The sequence below is a fragment of the Stegodyphus dumicola genome, chromosome X1, assembly GCF_044657685.1.
Source record: "Stegodyphus dumicola isolate Sdum_Otavi_A_Nest chromosome X1, ASM4465768v1".
NCBI classification, from domain to species: domain Eukaryota; kingdom Metazoa; phylum Arthropoda; class Arachnida; order Araneae; family Eresidae; genus Stegodyphus; species Stegodyphus dumicola.
Genome location: NC_140780.1, coordinates 200259422 through 200273468, shown reverse-complemented (window position 1 = coordinate 200273468; position 14047 = coordinate 200259422). Strand labels below are relative to the sequence as shown.

Genomic DNA, 14047 nt, shown 5'->3' with positions numbered 1-14047 from the left:
ACAGCTGCTCGTGCTTTAGTACATGGCTGGATATCAAGATTTGGATGCCCAGTTGCAATTACATCTCACCAGGGTAAAAATTTTGAATCTAATCTTTTTAGAGATCTTACTCGCACACTTCGGTGCGATTCGAACTTCGGTGCGATTTCGGTTCGGATTCGAACCTCTGCATATCACCCACAGTCAAATGGAATTATCGAACGCTTCCATCGGCATCTCAAAAAGCCCTTAAATTACATAATACAGCACAATGGACTGAAACACTTCCACTTGTTTTTTTTAGGCATACCAAGGTTGCATACCAAGGTTGCCACGCTACCTGGAAGACCAGAAAAAGTCAAGGAATTTTATATTGTGATTTCCCCCCCCCAAAAAAAATCGAGTTTTGCGCCGACGTTGGAAGCGATCACTTTCTTGGCTCGCGTAAGCGTCATTTGGGCAGCTAGCATACAGCCAATTTTCGCTGTTCCAATTAGATTGTCTTTTAGAAGCAAAGCAAGTTTCCAGTAACCTTGAGAATCTCATGAGCGTGGGCAGTGCATGTTGAACTAAACAAAATGCTTATTCTCGTATAAAACAAAATCGGTTTAATCCTAGTATACGGTACTATGGGGGTTAGAATCCAAGAATATGTATTGTTAAGAAGGAAAACTCTGCAATGGGAGTGGCTCCGTTCCAACGTATAGGAAAAGTGCGCATGCGCGAAATATCCGTCGCCAAAGCTCGAAGCTGGTGTCGAAGTTCAAACAGTTCATAAAGTGAATATCGTTTAAAATTTCTTTAAACTTTAAAGGACTTAAAACTTGTTCTTCCGTGCAAGAAGAGGCAATCAACGTATCATCCAAATATGGAAACACAAAGTTCTAGGCCATAAAACAACTTCATTGATGAACCTCTGAAAGGTTGCAGGGGCATTTTTGAGACCCAAACTCATTACATTAAATTGGGTAAAGACCAAAAGATGTGATAATGCCAATTTTTTCTTCATCTTCGTCTGCTATTGGAATGTGAAAATACGCCTTTAAAAGGTAAGTTTTAGAAAATGTAGTTTTAAGAGTTAAAATGCAGGGTGTCCGTAATTAAACTTGAAATTTGCGAGCAATCCGCAGCGAAAACTATACAGTGGCATTGCGTGAAAACTGGGTAATAACAGAATGAAATGATGGGAATTTTATCCAAGAAAAGAAAAACGAGTTTCACCACCCCTAGGTGGCATATCATAGCTTATGTAAATAATCTACAAAAGTTTACAAAACATGCTCGATATGATGTCCACCATTGTCTGCTACCATCTGGAAGCGTAAAAATCGCATGTTCGACTGTTGAAAGCAGCATGAACTGGGGAATGTTACGCACATGGCATCCTATGCTTTCTTCAACCTTTTACGGCACAGTGTCCGGTCTGGACACACCTAAAAATTTCCTTCTGTATGCATAGAAGAATTTAATGAAAAAGGATTTATATGTTATTATAGGTTACTCTGAAACTTCTTTATTTATTGTAGATGGCAGCTCAACACAAACCAGTCCATATATTTTAGCCATGTTTAGTTTTTTAAGACCCTCATTTTTCAAAGAAATCTTCCAGATTTTTTTAGGGTATAAAAGGAAGTATTTGAAATGAAATTTCTGTTATTTTTTTAGCGTATCTTGCCTAAAATCAAACAGCAAACCCTAGGTGTGCCCAGACTGGGCTCACCGATAATCTAGGACAACTGAGAGTCTGTATTCTTTGTTGCTCCGCATCTCATCGGTCAGTTCATTGACAACAATGCTTGTTTCAGCACTCTTTTTCGAAGCTCTATTCAATGTGCCACTTTGGGCACACCCACATTAAAATGATAAGTGCTATATTCACAAAATTTTACTTGTGTACTCCTCTAGGCCTGATTAGACTGCCTACCTTTTTTTTTAATCAAAACTCCGACTTTAAAAGGTAGCGTGCCGGCAAGGATCACATCGCTATCTGACCTTAAATAAAGCATGGCCTTGAGGTATCCGCACAGCCAAAAGTCGCAAGGATTCAAGTCGGGGTATCTAGGAGGCCAAGCTGTAGGAATTTGCTACCTGATGATCTATCGGCACCGAAATGGTGGCGAAGCACTAATTTCACAGAACAGGTGATGTGTGGACCATTCTGTACAAACACTGTGGTTGTATCACATCGCCTTGCCTTTACTTATTATTTCAGCTCACATATTATTTTTGTTAATTTATTCTTTTTAAAAAAAGTTATTATTTTCGGATTAGCTTATGTTTTCGGTATTGATTAGGAAAGTACAACTCTTTGATTAGGGGTAAGGTCTCGCACCCAGATACCTACGTGTGTACACCATTCCACGGAGGAGGTACACAGATGTCTGCCACATTTAAATTTAGGGAAACGTTATTTGAATATTTTAACTACTTTTCAAAATACAGAACTGTTCAAGGTATTGTACATTCCTATTCGCTAAAGTAAAAGAATTTAACGGATTTGGATTGAACTCTTATTACTGGATTAACCAGGATTATTGGTGGTATATTACGATTATCAGCGATTAACGATAATCCAGCGGGATTACAGGTGAGCATTTAACTTTCGCTTTGAATGCATTATTCTTTAAAATATAAAAAATACTTTCTGAAGAAAATTCTTTTGAAAAAAAATTGCAGAACCGATCGGATCGAAGTAATACACTCCAGCAACACAAATAAATTAAAATTGCAGCCAAGTTAGATCCCAAACATTAGGGAAAATTTGTACAGTTTTAAATATCGGATAGAGAGTTAGATACAGAACAAATTGCCTTAATTTGAATTTCTTCTATATCAGCATTTACATATTTTTCAGTTCTTGAAAATATGTATTCAGTTTGATCATGCTAAAATAAGTAACTTTATAAAGCGCTGAATCTTGAAAGGCAAAGTCTATAACAAGGTTTGGGAGATTTCTAGTGAAAATAAATTACCCGGCAAAATTTTCGTAATTCAGACTTATTTTACAAAGTAAACAGTATCTGAGGCAAATATGTTTCGACTCGAAATATTAGAATTTTTATTTCCCCCATGAAAAACAAAAAATATCTTGAAAAGGATACTCAAAACTGCTATTACGAGCAACTACATCAAATTTCAATGACGTCACAGCCGAGCGAGTAATCTTTTCATTTGTTTATCCGAGTGAACTAACCTGTTCTTCTACGGACCTGGAATTCAGATGCATCTGTGACGATTTCTAATTTGTCGCACAGGTAATACCAAGATGATTGCCTGGATTAATGCTACTTTAAGTTTATCAATAGCCGTATTTGCTTCTGCGGGCCAAATGGTTGTAACCTGTCTCCTTTTTAAATCTAATATAGGGGCTCTGCTATGTGAGCAAAATTTTAAATAAAAGTTTGATAATAACGAAATCCCGAAAATTCGGCACAATCCCGAAAATGATGCCAAATATTTCGCCATTTTTTGTAGTGGATAATTTCTTATAGCTTTAGTTTTGGAATCTTCCGTTTCGATTCTTCCCCAGATACCTGATTAGACCAGTATCGGAGTTCTTTGGCTACAAATTTACATTTTGTTGCTTTCTCTTTTAAACCTACTTCTTTTAGAATCGAAATACATTTCTACAGATCCCGAATGTGTTTATCAATTGTCTCGCTTGTGACTATTTGGCCATCTAAAGCACATAAATGTGGTTTTTCCAAGGACAGACCTTAAGATTCTGTCCATAGCTCTTTCAAATGTTGAAGCTCCGTGTAGACCAAATGGCATTTTAAGGAAGGCGTGACCTTTTCTGGTTTTGTAATAAGTGTGCTTTTTTTAACACGTCCTCTGGATTTATACATATCCGAAAATATCCAGACATTATTGTATATGTTGTGGATATAATTTTTACAATTATAGGTGAGGATTAAACCAGACATTTTGTTAAGCTATTTAGTTTTCTGTTATCAACACTGAAATGCCACGATTTAATATCGGTTAATGGGAGATTATCTTTCTTCTGGCATATAACTACAGGAGCTACTTACAGATATCATAATTTTGATTTTTAGCATTTGCGAAATTGTTTATTTTATGATTTCCTCTTTATCGTAACAGTAGGGTTTTGCTCGATTTGAAGGACGATTTCTTGTTTTTCTCAAGTGATTTACCCTGGGGTATCATCAAATAAGTGAAATATTTCTTACCAGCTGCTCCAAATTCATTTCCTCTTCAGAATTCAACTCCTTCAGGTGCAAGATCGGCGTCTGGATTTCTTTTTTCACCAGCTTGTTCATATCAAGTTTGATGAAAATTTATTTTCACGCCAGCAGATTTTAAAAAGCGAGTTTAATTTGACTGTAAATTTCATATCACAAAAAACCATCTTCTAATCCTCATTTTTTAAACTGCACATTTAAAGCCACTTTACCTACCCATTCACAATATTTCTTCTGAGCCGCTATCACCTTTGTTCCCGCCGGCGTATTTTTATTTCCTTCGTAGGAAACGCAACCCGCAACTAAATTTTGCGATTTATCAGGTCTTGGCGAAATTACATGCACACACAAAAGGGAAAGTGTTTTATTTTGCAAATTCGTAATGGTTTCAACTGTGTTAAACGAAGTAGAAAATGAATTTTATAAAATTTTATTTGCTGGATGTTCGTACAAAGTAGTGTATTTTAAATTCGGAGGAAAAGAGGATTTCAACTTTGAGATTAGATGCGATCTTAGTAGCGAAGATCGTTGGGAGAATTGAAAATACATTCTGAAGTTGTCTCATGTGCATTGGATTGTATCTTCCAAAACAAAACAATGCAAATCGGAAGCAGCAGAGTTTATTTTTAAGAAGGATTATGTGTGCAAACATGCAAGACTAAATAAGAAAGAGACTATTTTTAGAAATGCAGAATGTTTAGCTGCTTTTCATGTCAGAATTAAAAATATAATAATAAGTATACGAGATGTCGTGATGAGTATGTCAAAAGGAATCTGTGCACTTCGATTAAAATATCATTTCGGCATACACATCGATGTGATGTTTTTGAAGCGTGGAATTGCTTACGCCCAATTCATTCGGTGAAAGAAATGTTTATCAACAATTTTCGTGTTGGTAAAATAATGATTAATAATAAAATAAATTTTTTATTCTACTGTACATCCGCAGAGTTCACTGTTAGTAAATAACGTCAAAATGGTGAGGATAAAGCCAGTCTCATAAGCATGTATCTGAACGTAGGAATTCTACCTAATGTTTAATGGGTTTTATTATGCTTTGTGATATTCAGTACTTCATATTTCCTACACTGAATTTTACTTAAGATATTGGCATTATTTTAATTGCCCTAGCTAAGAAGCTTTGAAAACATTTTTTTGCAACAGCTGAAAGCACATTAGATTGCAATTGTTAAGCATATTAATTCTATGGATACTGCATCCATTATAAAATAATGAACAAATTTATAGTTTCTATATGTATATTGAAGTGACAGCTTCGGAATGTAAAATTATTCACACAGGATAGAAGGAAGAATCATTTAATAGTAAGTTAATTGAATGTTTAAGCAATTAATAACACATAGTAAATTTTCATTTAGTTAAATTCTAAATAGAATCACAGACTCCTGACAGTAACATCAAGAACGTCTATGAAATCATTATGACCAAGAGTGCACTTGGTTATGTCTGTCATTAGTTTAAACCTTGGACACATTATAGGTGACGATATGAATTTGCCCAGCATAATCTGATTTTGAAACAATGACCAGGAGATAGATCCAAAGATCACCTACCCCTCTTCCGTTCCCATTAATTCTTGGGGACTTTTTGTTCCATGCTATATAAAGTACACAAATGCCACAAAGGGAAGAGAAATTTAAATGCCACCAACCTGCACTCCTTTAATTCTCATTCTAAACTTCTCAAAATAAATACAGATTTATCATTTTTATTTTATTTTACAGTGCATCAAAACAAAAATATATGTATTACTCAATTTTTTTTTTTTTTCATTCTTCAAAAATCTCTCTTGTATGGCCTCAATAATTTGAAAGAAAAAATGAAATTATATCTGAACAATGGCAAATTCTGAATTTTTAGTAGAAAGCCCACACAATCCTTAAATATTTAGGATTAATAAATATTTTTAATATTTGGAAATTTATAATTCCTGAATTGTATAACTATAATAATTTAATCCTTTATGCCACTTTTGTTTTACAAAAGTCTTAAATCTACTGTCAGAAAGAACTAAGGGTTACAAAAGAAAGCATGAATTTTCATTTTTCTTTAATAAAAAAGTGAAATTATTATTTAATATTTATTTAATGTAACAACTGCAAAAATGTATGCCTTAATTTTTAAGAAAGTATACTGATCTAAGGCAGTTTTTTGAAAATGCTTTGATCATGCATGAAAACAAATTTTTGTATATTGAATATATTAATTTTAATATTTTATACTAACCATAGCACAATATAAACCTGAATTGCGAGTGCTGTGAGCAAACAGGCATCGAAATCATAGGAACAGTACACACTCAAGCAATGGTTAAGATATTACTAAATGATCCTCGTTCTTCTTTCTGCATAAAAAAATTGCATTTTTTACTATCAGATCTTTGACAACTCAGGATACCAAACATAATAATTACTCAACCACCTATAATTATAATGCACTTGCTGGCCTTTTAAATGCTAATTAATAATATATGACTATATATTTATTACATTATTTTATATTTTAGTAATTTTAATTTGTTTAAATATAATTTGAAAGGTTTTTTTTTTTTTTTTTTTTTTTTTCTAATCCGAGAACCTTTTTCCATTTAAATTAATGGTAAATAGTTCTTCGATTTATACCATTTTGTTTATAAAAGTGTTCATTGAAAGATTGCTTTCATTATGTATTAAAAAATCTGATTTTAATTAAAAATTTCAAAATTTTTGTGTAATTATATCAGCTTGACACTATTAATTAAAATAATAGCCATCATTTTCAAACTTTAAATTTCAAGATAGTTATTTTTTGTAAGTGCATAGTGGATATTAATAGCACATAACATAAAATAGCAATAATATGCCAAACTTATGTTGTATATAGTCCTTGCTGTATAATAAGAGGGGAAAATATTAAAAACAAGTCTTAAAATATTTTCATGCTTTTAAAATGAGATGTATTTCTTGCAAGAGAGGTAGCACATAAAATTGTCATTTTGCCAATTAAACACGACAATTGTCAAATTACTTAGCTGACACATTAGAAATAATTTTTCTCTTGCAGTAAATGCTTCTATATTGTAAATCTTATGTCGATTAAGAATTGCCTTAACCAGCTCAATGTCCGTAGGATTGTCATTAACTCCAATTTGCTGGCATGATAAATGCTTCTATATATTTTTCAACAATTTTCATAAAAATTAAAATTTGTTAGAAATAATTTCCAACATTTAGGATTGTGCACTGTAGTAGTTTAAATGAGCAATCAACTAGGATTTGATAAAATAACATTTATTAACAGACTTCAGAAACAGGCATGAGACATACCTAGATATAAAATGGTTAAAAAAATTTCCGCATATAATTGTTCTAATCAACAACTGTATTGCATATTACAAAACTCAACTGAGGTCAGTCCATGGTACCAATGGGACATCAATTTTACAGCTCTAAGGAAATTTAGATGCGATCCTTCAAACCAAGTGCGAGATCTGAGACTTTTTTTCTCGGCAAGATCTATGATTGCAACGTTATTTTGGTGTATTGGAATTGGTAAAACACATCATTTCAGGATTATTTTTACGAAATCTTCAGCTATGAGGAATCCAATTATTCTGTAGTAATTTCACTGCTTCCTCCTCATTTTTAGGTAAATCCCAGGGAACTTTGCTATTGAACAAGAATTTCTGTCTATTTATAGAATTAAAGAGAGAGTGTTAGCACAAAAAATTAAACAAGTTACATTGAAATAAATGTTTAATATAGCAAACAAATAAATACATATTGAGCTTTTCTTTTTTGTACATTCCCTTTAAGTCATACATACTTTGTTATTTCATAAATCACCATTTCATTTTTTAATTTTATAATTAACATCTTACTGGATTTAAACTTAAGATCTAATATGCAGCAAAATCCCAAATTGCCAATGTCACGAATATTCTAGATCTCTGACTTTGTACTATATGTCTAACAGCAGTCAGTATAAAGCCATGCTATACAGGATATAAAAAATTGCAGTGAGTTTCTTTTCCAAGGATGTTCATGGTCTGAACATTTTGTTGTTTAGGAAATGCTGCTTAGCACTAGCCAAAAACAAGTCAAGCGGGCATTAAATTAAATCGATGGAACATCGTGCATAATTTTTTTAATTTCTGTCGCATATGCTCAGAATGAGAATGTCAAACAGGGCCCGATAAATAGGTTCTGCACGCTTTTATAGAGGACTGGGAAATAAAATACATCTTCTGTTTTGAAATGACATCAAAAGGAACATTTTCTAGATTTCATTACAAATGCTTTATATATTGCAGTTCAATGCACAAAGACTATGGTTAGTATTGGAAAAATGCACAACCCAAGAGTTACGGCATGTAAATTATATTTATTTAATGAGAATAAGAAATTGTAATTTATTAAGGATAAGTTACAATTAGGTTACCTCTACCTTGTAAAGGAGAAACAATCCTAGTAATGCGTAATAACAAATAATCACACAACTTCCAAATCCAAGACATATTATAATCTCAATGCTTTTGATTTCAACAAAGTTCTCAGCTGTGTTACAAGATATCAAACAATATTCAGCTTCTAAAGTAACTTTACGGTTTTTTTTACTTAGTTTTAAAAGCCAGATGGGAAAAGGTGATAGATGATGTCCTTTATAAGCTATTATATGTGTTTTCTGTGTGATACAATTTCAAAATACATTTCTAATAACAGTTTTTAAAATAAAACACTAGCATTATGAGTTATAGAATATACTTTTTAATCTCTTATTAGGCCAAGTTATTAAATTATAAATCATTATCAAATTTTTAAAAGCGCGAAAACTAACAGTCAATTAATGGAGGAAAAAGTTATAGAAATGATAATTACTTATGTCTAAATAAGAAAAATACATTTATGATTTATTTAAATCTATTATTAAAGAGACTGTAATTTTAAATTACTCAAATATAGGTTAAAGAAAATCTAAAATAAACAAATAAACATAATAATTACTTTAGATAATCTTTCAAAATATATTACCTAACTATGTTACTTATGATTAACATTGCTTACACGATAAAGTATTTCTCAGATTGAATTTTCCTTTAAAACAAAAATACACATTTTGAATATATTGCCACTCATGATATGTCTCCATATATATATATATATATAAAGGAAAATATATCACTCTTTGTAAGTGTTTGTATATATATATATGTTACTGTAAAAGCCCGAAGTGCGGTAAAACCTAGCTTTCACCTAATTGCCTTGGTAAAAGTCCAAAGTATGCTTTAATACTTTAATATGATTCCATTTTGGACTTTTACCAAGCTTTTGCGATAGAACCTAGGACTTGCCAATGCCTTCCGGTAAAAACCCGAAACGAGGAATTACTTGTGATAGGATTTTCCATGCAGATATATTGTATACAGTGTAGCCAAAAAAAAAAAAGTTAAAACACACTTTTTAATTGAGAATTTAAATTGTAAAAGTGATCAAAATAAGATATGATTTAAGATTATATCAATGAAACTGTCTTACAATTATTTTTCAAAAAGAGTTACAAGAAATAAAAATAAAAAAATGCAATGTTTATGCCATTTCACAAATAAGAGCCCACGTGAAAAAGCTGAATTAATGCACAGTTCTCTCGATAAGTACTGAAGAGATTTGAACAATTTTTTAAAATAATTTCAGCAATAGTTAAAAAAATTAAACCGATAGCTCAAAAAATTGATAAAAATTATGAAATTTAAAAAATAAGAAAAATGTTGTATGTTTTTCTTTAATACACCTAATACTTCTTACTACCTATTATAACAAAGTTTACTGTTATGGCATTTTGAATTAGTACAAAGTAGATCAGCTGATCTCCACTAACACATGTTTGTAGTATACTTCTTTAAACAGTTGCATTTTCTGAGTCCCTGTCACCCAATTAAAGAAAGTTTTTTACTACTTCACGGACACTTATTTCTCGTGTGCCAACTTCTTCGATGTTTAAAAAATTTTCTTAGCAAAAGGTAATCTTTTTTCTTTTTCTTTCTTTCTTTTTTTTTTTTTTTTTTTGTGTGTGTGTGTGTGTGTGTGTGTACAACGATTTTAATTTACCAAACTTAGTACCAAGAACATAAAACTCATCATCTATAATGTCTATAATAACAGCTGTTATTGATTTTGAATCCATTTTTCGATCTATCAATATCAAGTACTTTTATTTTAACATTTTATCCTAGACCAGATTTCGGAAAGTTTTTAGTAGACGCAATCTTCATCTTATTTGCGTACTTCTCAAGTCCTTCCTTAGCTACCTTTTGAAACACTTTCACATTTTGAACTTTACTGATAATTGCACCCGTTGTGTCAAAGCATATATCTTGTTCTTTTTCTTTCAATTTGAACTTCGGTATCTACTTATATCGTTATGCATGATTCTTTTTCATATGTATTATTATTATTATGAGCGCTTCTATATTAACTGTTCATTCAAGATTAGTGCCTTCATCTTCTGTTAATCTGCCTTCATCATGGTTAATAACCATGCATTCATTATTAATATTTATAATGTTTTCCAAGTCCTTTTCAGTGATCATGTTACTAATAAAATTACGTGGAAAAATTGAGTTAGCAAGTCCCAGCTTCATAGGACAACCAAACATAGCTTTGTAAGGTAAACATTTGATTCTCTAATGATACGCTTTGTTTTTCATTGCTTCAACAAGGTTTACTCCTTTCGACCACTTTTCTATCTTATTTGTTTCCTTTCCATGTTGCCAACATGTTCTCAACGTCTTGTTCACCCGTTCTACAGAACCTTGCAATTGACTGCATCTCGGCTTACCATGAACTATTTTTTATCACCCCACATAAACTGTTTATGATTTGGTTGCAAAGCTTCCATTGTCGGAATGGAGAATTTTCGGGGCTCCAAAAGTTGTGAAAATGTCCTGCAGGATATATATTACTTCATCAACGTTTTTACTGTACAGACTTCAGTTTCAACCTTCTGTAATGAACTGATTGTTTTTGCTTCTTTATTAAAGAAGTGTATTTATCATTTGTTAAATAAAAGCTGTTGTCGTGCTTATTTTTTACAGATTCAAACAAAATGTCGTAAAACGTTTCTTCGGATAACTTTACTCATTTTTTTTCAGCAAAATAAAAAATGCAAAATATGTTGAAATAGAAACATACTGCTTTTATTTTAGCAGTGGTGTAGCTAGGGTGGGGCAAGGGGTGACATCTGTCCCTGGGCACAGCTTTCAGGGGGTGCCAAATTTATGTTACATAATTTTAAAATGAAATGTTTCCTATTCTCGGCACACAGAAAGGGGCGCAAAATCTTTAGTTGTCCCTGGGTGCTGAAAACCATAGCTATGCCTCTGTATTTTAGATCGTAGCTGCTTGCGCTTGTTTGAATTCGCTCGAAGCTAGACTGCAAATGGCACAAATTAAAAGGAGCAGGAACAGAAAAGTATTGTGATGGGCTTTGCGTGCTCAGGTTTATTCAGAGGCTATTTAAATCCCTCGTTTCGGGCTTTTACCGGAAGGCGTTGGTAATTCCTAGGTTTTACCGCAAAGGCTTGGTAAAAGTCCGTAATGGAATTATACTAAAGCACACTTCAGACTTTTACCAAGCCACTTTGGTAAAAGCTAGGTTTTACTGGTAAAATCTAGGATTTACCAGAATTCGCACTTTTAGAGTAACATATATACATGTGGCGTTCCGACAGATACTTCAACTTCTATTCATGAGATGGCGCCACGTGTAAAATCCAGTTCTTAATCGGAGCAGCAAAGCGACATCTTTACTCACTCAGACTTCTCACAAAACAACTGTACACGAAGGTAGCATAAACTGTGTTTCGAGCTCTGCGTTGATCTCTGCAATGTAATTTAAATTGTAATTTAGTACTTAATATATTCTTTTGTTATAGGAGATATTCTACTCTTATTTTCTTTAATTATATCATGCATTAAGCACACACGACCACCAAATACATTTCAGAAACTAGATATATGTGCGTATATGCTTATGTCTTGAACTAGGAAACGAAAGCAAAAGAAGATGAAATGAGTTAAAGACTGTTAAAATGAAATAAATTATTAATTTTTATACATCCATTTGATAATTTATAAGAAACAATATATATCTTAACAGAACTATTTAATAGGTAAATATATACAATACATGTTATAGCTTGAGAATTATTAATACTGAACTATGTAAGCTAAGCTAAGAATAATCATTATTAAATTAGAAAGAATAATTATTATTTTATTTTTCACTTTCAATCAAGTATACTCATTATTTAATATCATGGTTAAATAAATCTCACAAATTTACAGGAATGATGTAATAACACAAGTGCTGAGACAAAGTATGTACAACTCCAGCATTCCATAAGCCGAAAAAAAGGACTACTATCTACATTGCTATCATATCCTGTGAACTCTTGCTCAGCTGAAGGCGTTTTTTCGTGTATACCTAATATTTTATCATTCTTGTAATGCAAGCACGCTAAAAATATGCAGTGCTAATAACTGCCAATAGCTCGACACGTAGTCAAGCGTAAAAAAAAGCACCATAAGTACATTCTGTTGAAAAATGAACCGCCATTTAACTTTATTTAATACCCCCCCCACACACTAATCATACATTAAGTCTGCTGCATCAGTACTTAATTTGACGCATGCACAACTGCATAAAACCTAACGTTACAAAATACCGAGGATCACGTAGCCCTCAACAAAGTACGACATTGCATAACGATAGTTCGTTCCTCTTTGAGCATGCGCTAGCAACACAATTTCGCCAAGACCTCGTAAATCGCCAAATTAGTCGCGAGTTGCGTTTCCTAGGGAGGAAATAAAAATGCGCTTCCCGCCGCAGCAAACAACCTGTACCTTCTAAAAATTTTACCCTAAAAAATTACTTTACGCCACCGTGTCCAATAACGCATCTAAAGGTATGGCATTTAACACAATTTGAATCAGCGGTAGGAACAAATTTTTAGTGAGCATCGTATTTAATTGAATGTGAGAGGATTTTTCTTCTCTTTCGGATGACTGTCCTCTCTGTGCCACAGCACAGCTACCTAGTTTAAAGGTTTCTTATCTTTCTTTTCATTCCTCTTTTGATATTTGTTTTGATGATCGCCATTATGAAGAATTCTGCCGGAGTATAAAAGATCGTTTGAGGAAAATCCCTGGAAAGGCTTGTCTTAGCTTCGAGAAAATGACGACCATCCTTGCCGAAATCGAACCGGAATTAAATGATAGACGCGTTACTTATATAAGTAATGAGTTAAATTAAACCAAACCTCTTGCTCTAGTCCACATTTTGCTTCCTGGTCAAGAAAATGTTAGTTATCCTATACATTTTCTTGAGTGTGTGTGTGTGTGATTATGGCAAAGCCTCGAGGGCTATCTGCCTAAGAGGAGGGATGCCTTCGTGAAGGACTTTCTAAGGGAAACTGGCTCGTATACACGTTACACATGGGGAAAACCACAAAAACGCCCATGCAGCCAGCCCGTTCGCGGGATTCGAACCTCGGACTGAACTACCAGTGTTCAGCGACTTTACCACTCGGCCGCTGGTTGGCGACATTTTCTTGAAAATTGAGGGAATCAATCTTCTGCAGAGAAAAAAATTGAATATAGATTTGGCGCAGACTCCTAAATTCCATGTTTACCAAAAAGCGGAACTGAAGTTGCGAAATAATTTGAATGGAAGTGAAATGTTTATTGAAGCATTAGAAATTGATGAAATATCGAAAGCTGCAATGAATATTCCAGATCGAAGTATTTGTGCAGAAATGGAGTGCAGAAATGAAATTAAAATGGGATGACCCCTTGCCAGAAAACTTT

General features: G+C 33.0%; 1 long non-coding RNA gene across 1 annotated transcript; it reads right to left on the bottom strand.

Moving 5' to 3' along the window:
- Positions 1-7458: 7458 nt before the first annotated feature.
- On the bottom strand, positions 7459-12946 carry LOC146993396 (uncharacterized). Its single transcript, XR_015038642.1, has 2 exons — positions 12525-12946; positions 7459-7873 (listed from the first exon to the last, which is right to left on the bottom strand). It is a non-coding gene; the product is annotated as an uncharacterized LOC146993396 (long non-coding RNA).
- Positions 12947-14047: the final 1101 nt, after the last annotated feature.